The 15,758-nt window shown below is 39.4% G+C and overlaps 1 non-coding gene across 1 annotated transcript; it reads right to left on the bottom strand.

The window, feature by feature from the left end:
• Positions 1-9,443: 9,443 nt before the first annotated feature.
• LOC130978230 (small nucleolar RNA R71) lies at positions 9,444-9,547 on the bottom strand. Its single transcript, XR_009085885.1, has one exon. It is a non-coding gene; the product is annotated as a small nucleolar RNA R71 (small nucleolar RNA).
• Positions 9,548-15,758: the final 6,211 nt, after the last annotated feature.

A 15,758-nucleotide genomic window follows, 5' to 3' on the forward strand; every position in this document is an offset into this window, starting at 1 on the left:
ATTGATCCTTTGAGGAGGATAAAATCTTGCTAAAAACTTGTTCACCACTTCTTCCCAATTAGTTAAGCTTTCCTTTGGGAAGGATTCAAGCCAGTTGGATGCCTTGTCCCTGAGTGAAAAAAGGGAACAAGAGCAGCCTATAGACATCCGGGTGGACTCTATTGGACTTCACTGTGTCACAAATCCTCAAGAAGGTGGTCAAGTGTTGATTAGGATCTTCTTGAACACCTCCTCCAAATGAACAATTATTCTGCACAAGGGTGATGAGCTGAGGATTTAGCTCGAAATTGTTGGCATGTATGGTGGGCTTCTAATTGCTGCTTCCACAGTTTCCTTAATTAGGATTGATATAGGATCCTAAGACCCTCCTTTCATGCCCAGCCCGGTTTGCATGGCCTTCTCTGGCATGATTATGAGCTTCTTCTTCATGATTGTTCTCCAAATTCTCTTCCATATTGGGTTCAAAGTACTCTTCCTCTTCTTTAGCACCTACTACTCTTTTTCTTCTTGCTTCCCTCCTTAATCTAAGGAAGGTCCTCTCAGGTTCAGAATCAAAGGAAGTTGAAGCCCCGCTTCTTCTCCCTGTCATACAATCAACACGGCACAAGTAAGGAAATAAATGCAGAAACTATTCTTGTTAAAAAAATGCTGTTAGTGTGAGTGATGCAATATATCAAACAGTTAGTGGGTGAGTAAAAAAAAAGATTGTAAACAACAGGAATATAAGGGTTAAAAGGATGGGAAGAAAAACAACTGAAACTGAAAGTAAATTGCTCAAACAGAAATTTAAATCAGCAAAATGAAAAATGCTCAATCTAGTTATCCTCCAACTTAATCATTGTTGATACAAAATCAATCCCCGGCAACGGCGCCATAAACTTGATACATGAAAACTTGTCTCTCAACAAATTTCCCTTCAGCAAGTGTACCGAATTGTCGTCAAGTAAAAACTCACTATAGAGTGAGGTCGAATCCCACAGAGATTGATTGATCAAGCAACTTTAATTAGAGGAATGTTCTAGTTGAGCGAACCAAAATTTGCTTTGAGATTTGCAAAACATTAAATTGCGGAAAATTAAATAGCAGAAAAAAATAAATGCTAGAAATAAAGAGCTGAATGTAAATGGCAGAAATTAAATTGCAGAATCTTAAATGGGAATGGGGGAAATGCTCATAAAAGTAAATGGCAGAAAGTAAAGAGAATGGGTAAGATCAGAAATGGGGAGTTCATTGGGCATATGAGATGTTGCATTCTCCGGATCAAATTCATTTTCATCTTTTCCTCAATCAATGCATTCATTGATCTCCTTGGCAATCTTAAATGATCGAATTCCAATTCCTTGGTAATCCAATCTCTCATATCTTGATCAATAGCCAATTTCTTGGTCAATTGCTCATGAGAAGAGATGAAGTATGGTCACTGATTATACCACATGCATTCCCTTATCAAGTATTGGTAGGATTATACTCACATATCCATCCAAACCCAATTTGGTCCAGCATGAGAAAGCATTTCTAGCATGATCTCTTCATTCCTCTTCCAAGGTTCCGAAGAAATCCAAATATGAATAGTTTCTTTTCCAAGATAACTACCCAATTGGATGAAGATTGAAAGCTTTCTAGTAAAATCAAGAGAAAAGATAGAAGAAGAAGAATGAAAACTAATATTGATCCATCAAATTGCAGCAGAGCTCCCTAACCCAATGAAATGGGTTTAGTTGTTCATAGCTCTGGAAAATGAAAACAAAGATGGAGAATACATCATGAAAGTAAAACTAGAAGTTGCAGAGAAAGTAAAATACAGAGAGTAGTTCTATGCCCAAGGCTCCTAAAGTTTTTCAACCCCCTTCCTCATTCAAAGCTACTCCTATATATACTACTCTTCTGATCTTCTAGTTGGCTCTTCAAGTCTTGGGTATGGGCCTCTGGATCTTGAGTTTGAAGCAGTTATCCTCTTCATTGGGCTTAGCTTTGCTTGCAGAGAGAAAAGGTGAAGTAGGCAGGGACTTTGGCTCAGGACGTTAGTGGTGTCAACGTTAAGTGAAAGTGTGGGTTCGAGAACGTTAGTGACAATCACCTTTTTCACTAACGTTCCTAACCCAAATATGATCACGTTGACTTCAACGTTAGTGGCACTAACGTGACCACTAACGTTGCCTCTTGGTCCTTGGCATACGTTATTGGGACTTACCTTTCCCAATAACGTGGTGAGTCACCCTTTCTCCTTACGTTAGAGTCCACGTTAACTAGGTTAAGGTGGCTTCTAACTTAGCAATGCCAATTCTTCGAGAATGTTAGTGACACTTACCTTTGTCACTAACGTTCCAATGTGTCCCTATTTCCCACGTTAGAGTCCATGTTAACTAAGTTAACGTGGCTTCTAACGTAGTCATGCTGGCCATCTCCAACGTTAGTGACAAAGGTGAGTGTCACTAACGTTGGCTCATCATCTCTTTATCCACGTTAGCTTCCACGTTAACAAAGTTAACGTGGGAGTTAACGTTGCTCATGGTGGCTCTTGGTGGTTCACCCCAACGTTAGTGACAAAGGTAAGTGTCTCTAACGTTGGCGATCAACTGCTCTCTCCACGTTAGCTTCCACGTTAACTAAGTTAACGTGGGAGTTAACGTGGCTCATGGAGGCTTGGCCAACGTTAGTGACAAAGGTGAATGTCACTAACGTTGGCTTCTCTTTTGCTCCTTTAACGTTAGAGTCCACGTTAACTAAGTTAACGTGGCAACTAACGTGGCTAATTATGAGCTTGGTCCAACGTTAGTGACAAAGGAGAGTGTCACTAACGTTGGCCTTATTGTCTTCTTCCACGTTAGAGTTCACGTTAGTTAACGTGACTCTTAACGTGGGCTATGATGGCTTCGAGGGCGTTATTGGCGATTACCTTTCTCACTAACTTTGCAAGCTAGCTCCCATTCCACGTTAGAGGTCACGTTAGTTAAACTAACGTGAATGCTAACGTGGTTCTTCTTTGCTTCCTTTGTCCTGAAATCAAGTAGCAAAGTGCATCAAAGTTCTAATCCAAGTCATGAGACATGCATCATCCAATTTGTCATATAATTCATGCAAAATTCTCATGAAATCATGTAAAGTGCACAATGTATGTTTGAAACAAGATGTAAGTGAATATCTACCCAAAACTAGCTTATTTTCTAAGAAACTGCATGAAACTACCCTAAAAACAGTAAAGAAACGGTCAGTGTAACTGGCCAAGATGTCCTGGCATCACCAGTGAGCTTCTTTTTGCTGTTTTATCCTCTGAATCCTTCTGTAACTCTGTGAACTCATGCAATTGCTATTTTACCTTGAAGATAATTAATATGAACCTGTAAAGTTATCATTTAATTAACAAATAAGCTTCGTTAATAGCTGGGTTGCCTCCTAGCAAGCGCTTCTTTGTTGTCTTTAGCTGAACTATTACTGAGCTTTAATCAAGTCTCAGTTTTGAGCATTCTTGCTCAAAATTGCTTTCAAGATAATGTTTGACTCTCTGTCCATTAACAATGAATTTTTTGTTAGAGTCATTATCCTGAAGCTCTACATATCCATATGGTGACACACCTGTAATCACATATGGTCCTCTCCACCGGGATTTCAACTTTTTGGGGAATAATCTGAGCCTAGAGTTAAATAGCAAAACTTTCTGCCCTGACTTAAAGACTATGGATGACAGCTTCTTATCATGCCATCTTTTTTCTTTCTCTTTGTAAATTTTTGCATTTTCGAAAGTATTGAGTCTGAATTCCTCTAGCTCATTTAACTAGAGCAATTGTTTTCTCTAGCTAACTTGGCATCAAGGTTTAGGAATCTGGTTACCCAGTAGGCCTTGTGTTCCAATTTCACTGGCAAGTGATAGGCCTTTCCATACACAAGCTGGTATGGAGAGGTCCTTATAGGAGTCTTGAATGCTGTTCTGTATGCCCACAGAGCATCATCCAAGCTTCTTGCCCAATCCCTTCTACGGTTAATCACAGTCCGTTCCAGGATTCTTTTAAGTTCTCTATTAGAGACTTTAGCTTGCCCATTTGTCTTTGGATGATATGGAGTTGCCACCCTGTGGTTAACTCCATATCAAACCATAACAGAGTAAAGCTGTTTATTGCAGAAATGAGCACCCCCATTACTGATTAGTACTTTAGGGACACCAAATCTGCTGAAGATATATTTCTGGAGGAATTTTAGCACTGTCTTAGTATCATTAGTGGGTGTTGCAATAGCCTCTACCCATTTGGATACACAATCCACTGCCACAAGAATATAAGTATTTGAGTATGATGGTAGGAAAGGCCCCATGAAGTCAATACCCCATACATCAAACAACTCAATCTCCAAGATCCCTTGTTGAGGCATGGCATAACTGTGAGGCAGATCCAGATCTTTGGCAATTGTCACAATTACGTACAAACTCTCGGGAGTCTTTATAGAGAATAGGCTAATAGAAGTCACATTGGAAGACTCTTGTGGCTGTTCGCTCACTTCCAAAATGTCCTCCATACTGTTATCCATGGCAGTGCCAAAGGATCTTCTATGCTTCTTCTTTAGGCACACATCTACGGATTACTCTGTCTGCACATCTCTTGAAGAGATATGGTTCATCCCAAAGATAGTACTTTGCATCCGAGATCAATTTCTTTGATTGCTGCCTACTATACTCTTTGGGTATGAATCTCACAGCCTTGTAGTTTACAATGTCTGCAAACCATGGTACTTCTTGGATGGCAAAGAGTTGCTCATCCGAAAAGTTTTCAGAGATCTCAGTAAGAGGGAGGGACGCCCATTCTACTGGTTCTATTCAGGACAGGTGATCTGCTACTTGGTTCTCTGTCCTTTTTCTGTCTCTTATTTCTATATCAAACTCTTGCAGAAGCAACACCCATCTTATGAGTCTGGGTTTTGAATCGTACTTTGTGAATAGATATTTAAGAGCAGCATGGTCAGTGTGCACAATCACTTTTGATCCTACTAAATAAGATCTGAACTTGTCAATGGCGTAAACCACTGCAAGTAACTCTTTTTCTGTGGTTGTGTAGTTCTTCTGTGCGTCATTTAAAATACGACTGGCATAATAAATGACGTGCAAAAGCTTGTCATGCCTTTGTCCTAATACTGCACCAATGGCATGGTCACTAGCATCACACATTAGTTCAAATGGTAATGTCCAGTCTGGTGCAGAGATGACTGGTGTTGTGACCAGCTTAGCTTTCAGAGTCTTAAATGCCTGCAGACATTCCTTATCAAAGATAAATGGCGTGTCTGCAGCTAGCAGATTACTCAGAGGTTTTGCAATTTTTGAAAAATCTTTTTAAACCTCTTATAGAATCCTGCATGCCCCAGAAAGCTTCTGATTGCCTTAGCATTGCCAGGTGGTGGTAATTTTTCAATTATCTCTACCTTAGCTTGATCCACCTCTATTCCCTTGTTCGAAATTTTGTGCCCAAGGACAATTCCTTCAGTCACCATAAAGTGACATTTCTTCCAGTTTAAAACCAGGTTAGTCTCTTGGCACCTCTTTAGAACAAGTGCTAGATGGTCAAGACAGGAGCTGAATGAGTCTCCAAATACTGAAAAGTCATCCATGAAGACTTCCAAAAATTTTTCCACCATATCAGAGAAAATAAATAGCATACATGATGAGCGGATAATTTATACGCTTTTTGGCATTGTTTTTAGGTAGTTTTTAGTAAGTTCAAGCTACTTTTAGGGATGTTTTCATTAGTTTTTATGTTACATTCACATTTCTGGACTTTACTATGAGTTTGTGTGTTTTTCTGTGATTTCAGGTAATTTCTGGCTGAAATTGAGGGACTTGAGCAAAACTCTGAAAAAGGCTGACAAAAGGACTGCTGATGCTGTTGGAATCTGACCTCCCTGCACTCGAAATGGATTTTCTGGAGCTACAGAACTCCAATTGGCGCGCTCTCAACGGCGTTGGAAAGTAGACATGCAGAGCTTTCCAGCAATATATAATAGTCTATACTTTATTCGGAAATTGACGACGTAACTTGGCGTTGAACGCCAAGTACATGCTGCTGTCTGGAGTTAAACGCCAGAAAAACGTCATGATCCGGAGTTGAACGCCCAAAACACGTCATAACTCGGAGTTCAACTCCAAGAGAAGCCTCAGCTCGTGGATTGATCAAGCTCAGCCCAAACATACACCAAGTGGGCCCCGGAAGTGGATTTATGCATCAATTACTTACTCATGTAAACCCTAGGAGCTAGTTTATTATAAATAGAACATTTAACTAATGTACTTGATGTCTTTGATCATTCGGTCTTGTGACCACAAGGGGGCTGGCCATTCGGCCATGCCTGAACCTTTCACTTATGTATTTTCAACGGTGGAGTTTCTGCACACCATAGATTAAGGGTGTGGAGCTCTGCTGTACCTCAAGTATTAATGCAATTCTATTTTCTTTTATTCAAATCTCTCTTATTCTTATTCCAAGATATTCATTCGCACCCAAGAACATGATGAATGTGATGATTAGATAACCCTCATTATCGTTCTCACTTATGAACGCGCGTGATTGACAACCACTTCCGTTCTACATGCAACAGAGCTTGAATGTGTATCTCTTAGATTCCCCAACAGAATCTTCGTGGTATAAGCTAGATAGATGGCGGCATTTATGAGGATCCGGAAAGTCTCACCTTGTCTGTGGTATTCCGAGTAGGATTCCGGTAATGAATGACTGTGACGTGCTTCAGACTCGCAAGTGCTGGGCGTTAGTGACAGACGCAAAAGAATCAAGGGATTCTATTCCAGTAAGAGCGGGAACCAACCAGTGATTAGCCGTGCTGTGACAGAGCGCGTGAGCGTAGTTTTCACTGCGAGGATGGGATGTAGCCATCAACCATGGGTGATGCCTCCAGACGATTAGCCATGCGAGTGACAGCCGCAGAGGACCATTTTCCCGAGAGGATTGAAAGTAGCCACCGCTGATGGTGAACCCCTATACACAGCTTGCCATGGAAAGGAGTAAGAAGGATTGAGTTGAAGCAATAGGAGAGCAGACGTCCTTGAGCCATACAGCATCTCCATGCGCTTATCTGAAATTCCCATCAATGAGGCTGCATAAGTATCCCTTTTATTATTTCTTTTCTTTTTATTATTTGATTTTCTAAATTCCATAATTTTATCTGCCTGACTGAGATTTACAAGGTGACCATAGCTTGCTTCATACCAACAATCTCTGTGGGATCGACCCTTACTCACGTAAGGTTTATTACTTGGACGACCCAGTACACTTGCTGGTTAGTTGAACGGAGTTGTGAATTCAACCAGTGCCATAAGAAGCTTTCATCTCAAAATAGTTAGAACATGGATCACAATTTCGTCCACCAAGTTTTTGGCGCCGTTGCCGGGGATTGTTCGAGTATGGACAACTGACGGTTCATCTTGTTGCTCAGATTAGGTAATTTTCTTTTCAAAAATCTTTTTCAAAATTTTTCTTTTCTTTTTCGTTTTTCTAAAATATTTTTTCGAAAAAAAAAATTTAATAAAAATCAAAAAAAAATCATAAGATCATAAAAATCAAAAAATATTTTGTGTTCTTGTTTGAGTCTTGAGTCAATCTTTAAGTTTGGTGTCAATTGCATGCTTTTAAAAATTTTTCTTGCGTTTTTTTCGAAAATCCATGCATTCATAATGTTCTTCATGATCTTCAAGTTGTTCTTGATAAGTCCTCTTGGTTGATCTTGATGATTTCTTGTTTTGTATTGTTTGTTGTTTTTCATGTGCATCTTTGCATTCATATTTTCCAAGCATTAAAAATTTCTAAGTTTGGTGTCTTGCATGTTTTCTTTGCATCAAAAATTTTTCAAAAATATGTTCTTGATGTTCATCATGATCTTCAAAGTGTTCTTGGTGTTCATCTTGACATTCATAGTGTTCTTGCATGCATCATGTGTTTTGATCCAAAATTTTCATGTTTTGGGTCATTTTTATGTTTTTCTCTCTCATCATTAAAAATTCAAAAAAAAATTCAAAAAAATATCTTTTCCTTAATTTTCTCCAAATTTTCGAAATTTTGGGTTGACTTGGTCAAAAAAAAATTTTAAAAATTAGTTGTTTCTTACAAGTCAAGTCAAATTTTCAATTTTAAAAATCTTATCTTTTAAAAATCTTTTTTCAAAAATCATATCTTTTTCATTTTTCTCTATTTTTCGAAAATTTCAAAAACATTTTTCAAAATATTTTCAAAATCTTTTTCTTATCTTTACATCTAAGTTTCGAAAATTCACTAATAATTAATGTGATTGGTTCAAAAATTTGAAGTTTGTTACTTTCTTGTTAAGAAAGGTTCAATCTTTAAGTTCTAGAATCTTATCTTGTAGTTTCTTGTTAGTGAAGTAAGTAATTTCAAATTTTTAATTTAAATCTTTTTATCTTTTATTTGAATCTTTTTCAAAAATTTTATCTTTTTCAAAATTTGATTTCAAAATATCTTATCTAACTTGCTATCTTCTTATCTTTTTCAATTTTGATTTCAAAATCTTTTTCAATCAACTAACTAATTTTTTGTTTGTTTCTTATCTTTTTCAAAACCACCTAACTACTTTTCCCTCTTCAATTTTCGAAAATACCTCTCTCTTTTTCAAAAATTCTTTTTAATTAACTAATTGTTTCATGTTTCAATTTTAATTACATTTTGTCTTTAATTTTCGAAAATTACTAACCTCTTTTTCAAAACTATTTTCGAAAATATCCCTTCTCCTTTCTTCTTCTATTTAATTATTTATTTACTAACAATTCTCTTCACCTCTCTTCATCCAAAAATCCGAATCTCCTTCTTCATTCTTCTACTCCCTTCTTTTTCTACTAACATAAAGGAATCTCTATACTGTGACATAGAGGATTCCTCTTCTTTTCTTGTTTTCTTCTCTTTCATATGAGCAGGAACAAGGATAAAGGCACTCTTGTTGAAATTGATCCAGAACCTGAAAGGACTCTGAAGAGAAAATTAAGAGAAGCTAAATTACAACAATCCAGAAACAACCTTTCAGAAATTTTCGAACAAGAGAAGGAGATGGCAGCCGAAAATAATAATAATAATGCAAGGAGAATGCTTGGTGACTTCACAAAGCCAACGTCCAAGTTTGATGGAAGAAGCATCTCCATTCCTGCCATTGGAGCCAATAACTTTGAGCTGAAACCTCAGCTAGTTGCTTTAATGCAACAAAACTGCAAGTTTTATGGACTTCCATCTGAAGATCCTTATCAGTTTTTAACTGAGTTCTTGCAGATCTGTGAGACTGTAAAGACGAATGGAGTTGATCCTGAAGTCTACAGACTCATGCTTTTCCCTTTTGCTGTAAGAGACAGAGCTAGAATATGGTTGGATTCACAACCCAAGGATAGCCTGGACTCATGGGATAAGCTGGTCACTGCCTTTTTGGATAAATTCTTTCCTCCTCAAAAGCTGAGCAAGCTGAGAGTGGATGTTCAAACCTTCAAACAGAAAGATGGTGAATCCCTCTATGAAGCTTGGGAAAGATACAAGCAGCTGACCAAAAGATGTCCATCTGACATGTTTTCAGAATGGACCATATTAGATATATTCTATTATGGTCTATCTGAATTTTCGAAAATATCATTGGACCATTCTGCAGGTGGATCTATTCACCTGAAGAAAACGCCTGAAGAGGCTCAAGAACTCATTGACATGGTTGCAAACAACCAATTCATGTACACTTCTGAGAGGAATTCCGTGAATAATGGGATACCTCAGAAGAAAGGAGTTCTTGAAATTGATGCTCTGAATGCCATATTGGCTCAGAACAAAGTGTTGACTCAACAGGTCAACATGATCTCTCAAAATCTGAATGGATGGCAACATGCATCCAACAGTACTAGAAAGGCAGCTTCTGAAGAAGCTTATGATCCTGAGAACCCTGCCATGGCAGAGGTTAATTACATGGGTGAACCTTATGGAAACACCTATAACTCATCATGGAGAAATCATCCAAATTTCTCATGGAAGGATCAACAAAAACCTCAACAAGGTTTTAACAATGGTGGACGTAATAGGCTGGGCAATAGCAAGCCATATCCATCATCTTCTCAGCAACAGACAGAGAATTCTGAACAAAACACTTCTAATTTAGCCAATGTAGTCTCTGATCTGTCAAAGGCCACTTTCAGTTTCATGAATGAAACAAGATCCTCCATTAGAAATTTGGAGGCACAAGTGGGCCAGCTGAGTAAGAAAGTCATTGAAACTCCTCCCAGTATTCTCCCAAGCAATACAGAAGGGAATCCAAAAGGAGAGTGCAAGGCCATTGACATAGTCAATATGGCCGAATGCACAAGGGAGGAGGAGGACGAAAATCCTAGTGAGAAAGACCTCCTGGGACGTCCCTCAAGCAAGAAGGAGTTTCCTATTAAGGATCCAAAGGAATCTGAGGCTCACAAAGAGACCATAGGGATTCCATTGAATCTCCTTCTGCCATTCATGAGCTCTGAAGACTATTCATCCTCTGAAGAGGATGAAGATGTGACTGGAGAGCAAGTTGCTCAATATTTAGGAGCTATCATGAAGCTGAATGCCAAGTTATTTGGTAATGGGACTTGGGAAAGTGAACCTCCCTTGCTCATTAATGAACTGGATACTTGGATTCAGAAAATTCTACCTCAAAAGAAACAAGATCCTGGCAAATTCTTAATACCCTGTACCATAGGCACCATGATCTTTGAAAAAGCTCTGTGTGATCTGGGGTCAGGGATAAATCTTATGCCACTCTCTGTAATGGAGAAGCTGGGGATCATTGAGGTACAACCTGCCTTGTTCTCATTACAACTGGCTGACAAGTCATTGAGACAAGCCTATGGAATAGTAGAGGACGTGCTGGTAAAGGTTGAAGGCCTTTACATCCCTGCTGATTTCATAATCTTAGACACTAGGAAAGAAGAGGATGATTGCATCATCCTCAGAAGACCTTTCCTAGCCACAGCAGGAGCTGTGATAGATGTCAATAGAGGTGAGTTAGTCCTTCAATTGAATGGGGACTACCTTGTGTTTAAGGCACATGGCCATCCCTCTGTGACAAAAGAGAGTAAGCATGAAGAGCTTCTCTCAGTTCAGGGTCAAGAAGAGCTCCCACAGTCAAACTCTAAGTTTGGTGTTGGGAGGCCACAACCAAACTCTAAGTTTGGTGTTAAGATCCCATATCCAAACTCTAAGTTTGGTGTTGGGACCACACTAAAATTGACCTGATCACCTTGTGGCTCCATGAGAGCCACTGTCAAGCTATTGACATTAAAGAAGCGCTTGTTGGGAGGCAACCCAACTTTATTTATCTAATTTTTATTTTATTTTGTTTTATTGTTATTTTGTGTTTTATTAGGTACATGATCATGAGGAGTCACGAAAAAAAAATCAAAAAAATTAAAAACAGAGTCAAAAACAGAAGAAAAAAATTTTCACCCTGGAGGACGCACAGGCTGGCGTTCAACGCCAGTAAGGTGCATCTGGCCGGCGTTCAACGCCAGAACAGAGCACCATTCTGGCGCTGAACGCCAGAAACAAGCAACATCCTGGCGTTGAACGCCAGGAATGTGCCTAGAGGAGAAAAGCTGGCGCTGAACGCCAGTAACAAGCATGAAACTGGCGCTCAACGCTAGAAACATGCATTACATGGGCGTTGAACGCCCAGAACATGCATCAATGGGCGTTTGAACGCCAGAATGATGCATAAAGGCATTTTACATGCCTATAGGGTAAAGGAATGGTATTTCTTTACACCTCAGGATCTGTGGACCCCACAGGATCCCCACTACCATATTCCCACCTTACCTTTTAATCCTAATCACACTCTCCTAATCCTAAATCTCATTTTTCCTACTCCCCATGTCACACTTCCCAACACCCATCACCAATCACCTCAACTCCTCTTCCCAATTACCCCATTCACCATTCACATCACCCCACTCTTCCCCATAAACCCCACCTACCTTCATAAAATTCAAATTCAATTTCCCACCCATTCCCACCCAAATTGGCCGAACACCCACCCTCCCCTCTCCCTATAAATACCCTTCCCTTCTACTTCATTTTCACACAACACAACCCCTTCTTCTTCCACATAGCCGAACCTCCTTCTCTCCCTCTCTCCCAAATTTTCTTCTTCTTCTTCTACTCTTCTTTTCTTTTTTTTTTTGCTCGAGGACGAGCAACATTTTAAGTTTGGTGTGGTAAAAAGCATAAGCTTTTTGTTTTTCCATTACCAATGGCACCTAAGGCCGGAGTATCCTCTAGAAAAGGGAAAGGGAAGACAAAAGCTTCCACCTCCGAGTTATGGGAGATAGAAAGATTCATCTCCAAGAGCCATCAAGACCACTTCTATGATGTTGTGGCAAAGAAGAAGGTGATCCCTGAGGTCCCTTTCAAGCTCAAGAAGAATGAGTATCCGGAGATCCGACATGAAGTTCAAAGAAGAGGTTGGGGGAAGTCTTAACCAACCCCATGCAACAAGTCGGAATCTTAATGGTGCAAGAGTTCTATACCAATGCATGGATCACTAGGAACCATGACCAAGGTATGAACCCAAGTCCAAAGAATTATCTCACAATGGTTAGGGGGAAATACTTGGATTTCAGTCCGGAAAATGTAATGTTGGCATTCCACTTGCCTATGATGCAAGGTGATGAACGCCCCTACACTAGAAGGGTCAACTTTAATCAAAGGTTGGACCAAGTCCTTATGGACATATGTGTGGAAGGAGCTCAGTGGAGAATAGACTCCAAAGGCAAGCCAGTCCAACTAAGAAGACTGGACCTCAAGCCTATAGCTAGAGGATGGTTGGAGTTCATTCAACGCTCCATCATTCCTACTAGCAACCGATCTGAAGTTACTGTGGATCGGGCCATCATGATTCATAGCATCATGATTGGAGAGGAAGTAGAAGTTCATGAGGTCATCTCCAATGAAATCTACAAAATAGCCGACAAGCTCTCACCTATGGCACGGCTAGCTTTCCCTCACCTTATTTGCCATCTATGTTACTCAGCTGGAGTTATCATAGAAGGAGATGTCTCCATTGAAGAAGACAAGCCCATCACCAAGAAAAGAATGGAGCAAGCAAGAGAAGCCTCTCACGGCCCTCAAGAAGTGCATGAGGAAGCTCACCATCAAGAAATCCCTGAGATGCCTCAAGGGATGCATTTTCCTCCAAACAACTATTGGGAGCAACTCAACACCTCCTTAGAAGATTTAAGCCACAATGTGGAGCAATTAAGGGTGGAACACCATGAGCACTCCATCATTCTCCAAGAAATAAGAGAAGATCAAAGAGCAATGAGGGAGGAGCAACAAAGGCAAGGAAGGGACATAGAAGAGCTAAAGAACATCATTGGTCCTTCAAGAAGAAGACGCCACTAGAGGTGGATTCATTCCTTGTTCTTATTTCTTTCTGTTTTCGGTTTTTAGTATTATGTTTATCTATGTTTTGTGTCTTTATTTCATGATCACTAGTATGTAACCATGCCTTAAAGCTATGAATAAAATCCATTACTCCTTCACCTTTCTTAAAAGAAAAATGTTTTAATTCAAAAGAACAAGAAATACATAAAATTCGAAAATAGCTCTTGAATTTAGTTTAATTATTTTGATGTGGTGACAATACTTTTTGTTTTCTGAATGAATGCTTGAACAGTGCATATGTCTTTTGATCTTATTGTTTATGAATGTTAAAATTGTTGGCTCTTGAAAGAATAATGAACAAAGAGAAATGTTATTGATGATCTGAAAAATCATGAAATTGATTCTTGAAGCAAGAAAAAGCAGTGAAAAAGAAGAAGCATTCGAAAAAAAAAAAGAGTATATAGAAAAAGAAGGAGCAGTAGAAAAAGCCAAATAGCCCTTAAAACCAAAAGGCAAGGGTAAAAAAAAAAAAAGGATCCAAGGCTTTGAGCATCAATGGATAGGAGGGCCCAAGGAAATAAAATCCAGGCCTAAGCGGCTAAATCAACCTGTCCCTAACCATGTGCTTGTGTCATGAAGGTCCAAGTGAAAAGCTTGAGACTAAATGGTTAAAGTCGTGATCCAAGGCAAAAGAGTGTGCTTAAGAGCTCTGGACACCACTAACTGGGGACTTTAGCAAAGCTAAGTCACAATCTGAAAGGGTTCACCCAGTTATGTGTCTGTGGCATTTATGTATCCGGTGGTAATACTGGAAAACAAAGTGCTTAGGGCCACGGCCAAGACTCATAAGTAGCTGTGTTTAAGAATCAACATGCTTAACTAGGAAAGTCAATAACACTATCCGAAATTCTAAGTTCCTAGAGAAGCCAATCATTCTAAACTTCAAAGGAAAAAGTGAGATGCCAAAACTGTTCAGAAGCAAAAAGCTACAAGTCCCGCTCATTTAATTATAATTAATATTCATTGATATTTCTGAAATTATAGTATATTCTCTTCTTTTTATCCTAATTGATTTTCAGTTGCTTGGGGACAAGCAACAATTTAAGTTTGGTGTTGTGATGAGTGGATAATTTATACGCTTTTTGGCATTGTTTTTAGGTAGTTTTTAGTAAGTTCAAGCTACTTTTAGGGATGTTTTCATTAGTTTTTATGTTAAATTCACATTTCTGGACTTTACTATGAGTTTGTGTGTTTTTCTGTGATTTTAGGTAATTTCTGGCTGAAATTGAGGGACTTGAGCAAAACTCTGAAAAAGGCTGACAAAAGGACTGCTGATGCTGTTGGAATCTGACCTCCCTACACTCGAAATGGATTTTCTGGAGCAACAGAAATCCAATTGGCGCGCTCTCAACGGCGTTGGAAAGTAGACATCCAGAGCTTTCCCGCAATATATAATAGTCCATACTTTATTCGGAAATTGACGACGTAACTTGGCGTTGAACGCCAAGTACATGCTGCTGTCTGGAGTTAAACGCCAGAAAAACGTCATGATCCGGAGTTGAACGCCCAAAACACGTCATAACTCGGAGTTCAACTCCAAGAGAAGCCTCAGCTTGTGGATTGATCAAGCTCAGCCCAAACATACACCAAGTGGGCCCCGGAAGTGGATTTATGCATCAATTACTTACTCATGTAAACCCTAGGAGCTAGTTTATTATAAATAGAACATTTAACTAATGTATTTGATGTCTTTGATCATTTGGTCTTGTGACCACAAGGGGGCTGGCCATTCGGCCATGCCTGAACCTTTCACTTATGTATTTTCAACGGTGGAGTTTCTGCACACCATAGATTAAGGGTGTGGAGCTCTGCTGTACCTCAAGTATTAATGCAATTCTATTTTCTTTTATTCAAATCTCTCTTATTCTTATTCCAAGATATTCATTCACACCCAAGAACATGATGAATGTGATGATTAGATAACCCTCATTATCGTTCTCACTTATGAACGCGCGTGATTGACAACCACTTCCGTTCTACATGCAACAGAGCTTGAATGTGTATCTCTTAGATTCCCCAACAGAATCTTCGTGGTATAAGCTAGATAGATGGCGGCATTTATGAGGATCCGGAAAGTCTCACCTTGTCTGTGGTATTCCGAGTAGGATTCCGGTAATGAATGACTGTGACGTGCTTCAGACTCGCAAGTGCTGGGCGTTAGTGACAGACGCAAAAGAATCAAGGGATTCTATTCCAGTAGGAGTGGGAACCAACCAGTGATTAGCCGTGCAGTGACAGAGCGCGTGAGCGTAGTTTTCACTGCGAGGATGGGATGTAGCCATCAACCATGGGTGATGCCTCCAGACGATTAGCCATGCGAGT

This window comes from Arachis stenosperma, chromosome 4 (genome assembly GCF_014773155.1).
Source record: "Arachis stenosperma cultivar V10309 chromosome 4, arast.V10309.gnm1.PFL2, whole genome shotgun sequence".
Taxonomy (NCBI): domain Eukaryota; kingdom Viridiplantae; phylum Streptophyta; class Magnoliopsida; order Fabales; family Fabaceae; genus Arachis; species Arachis stenosperma.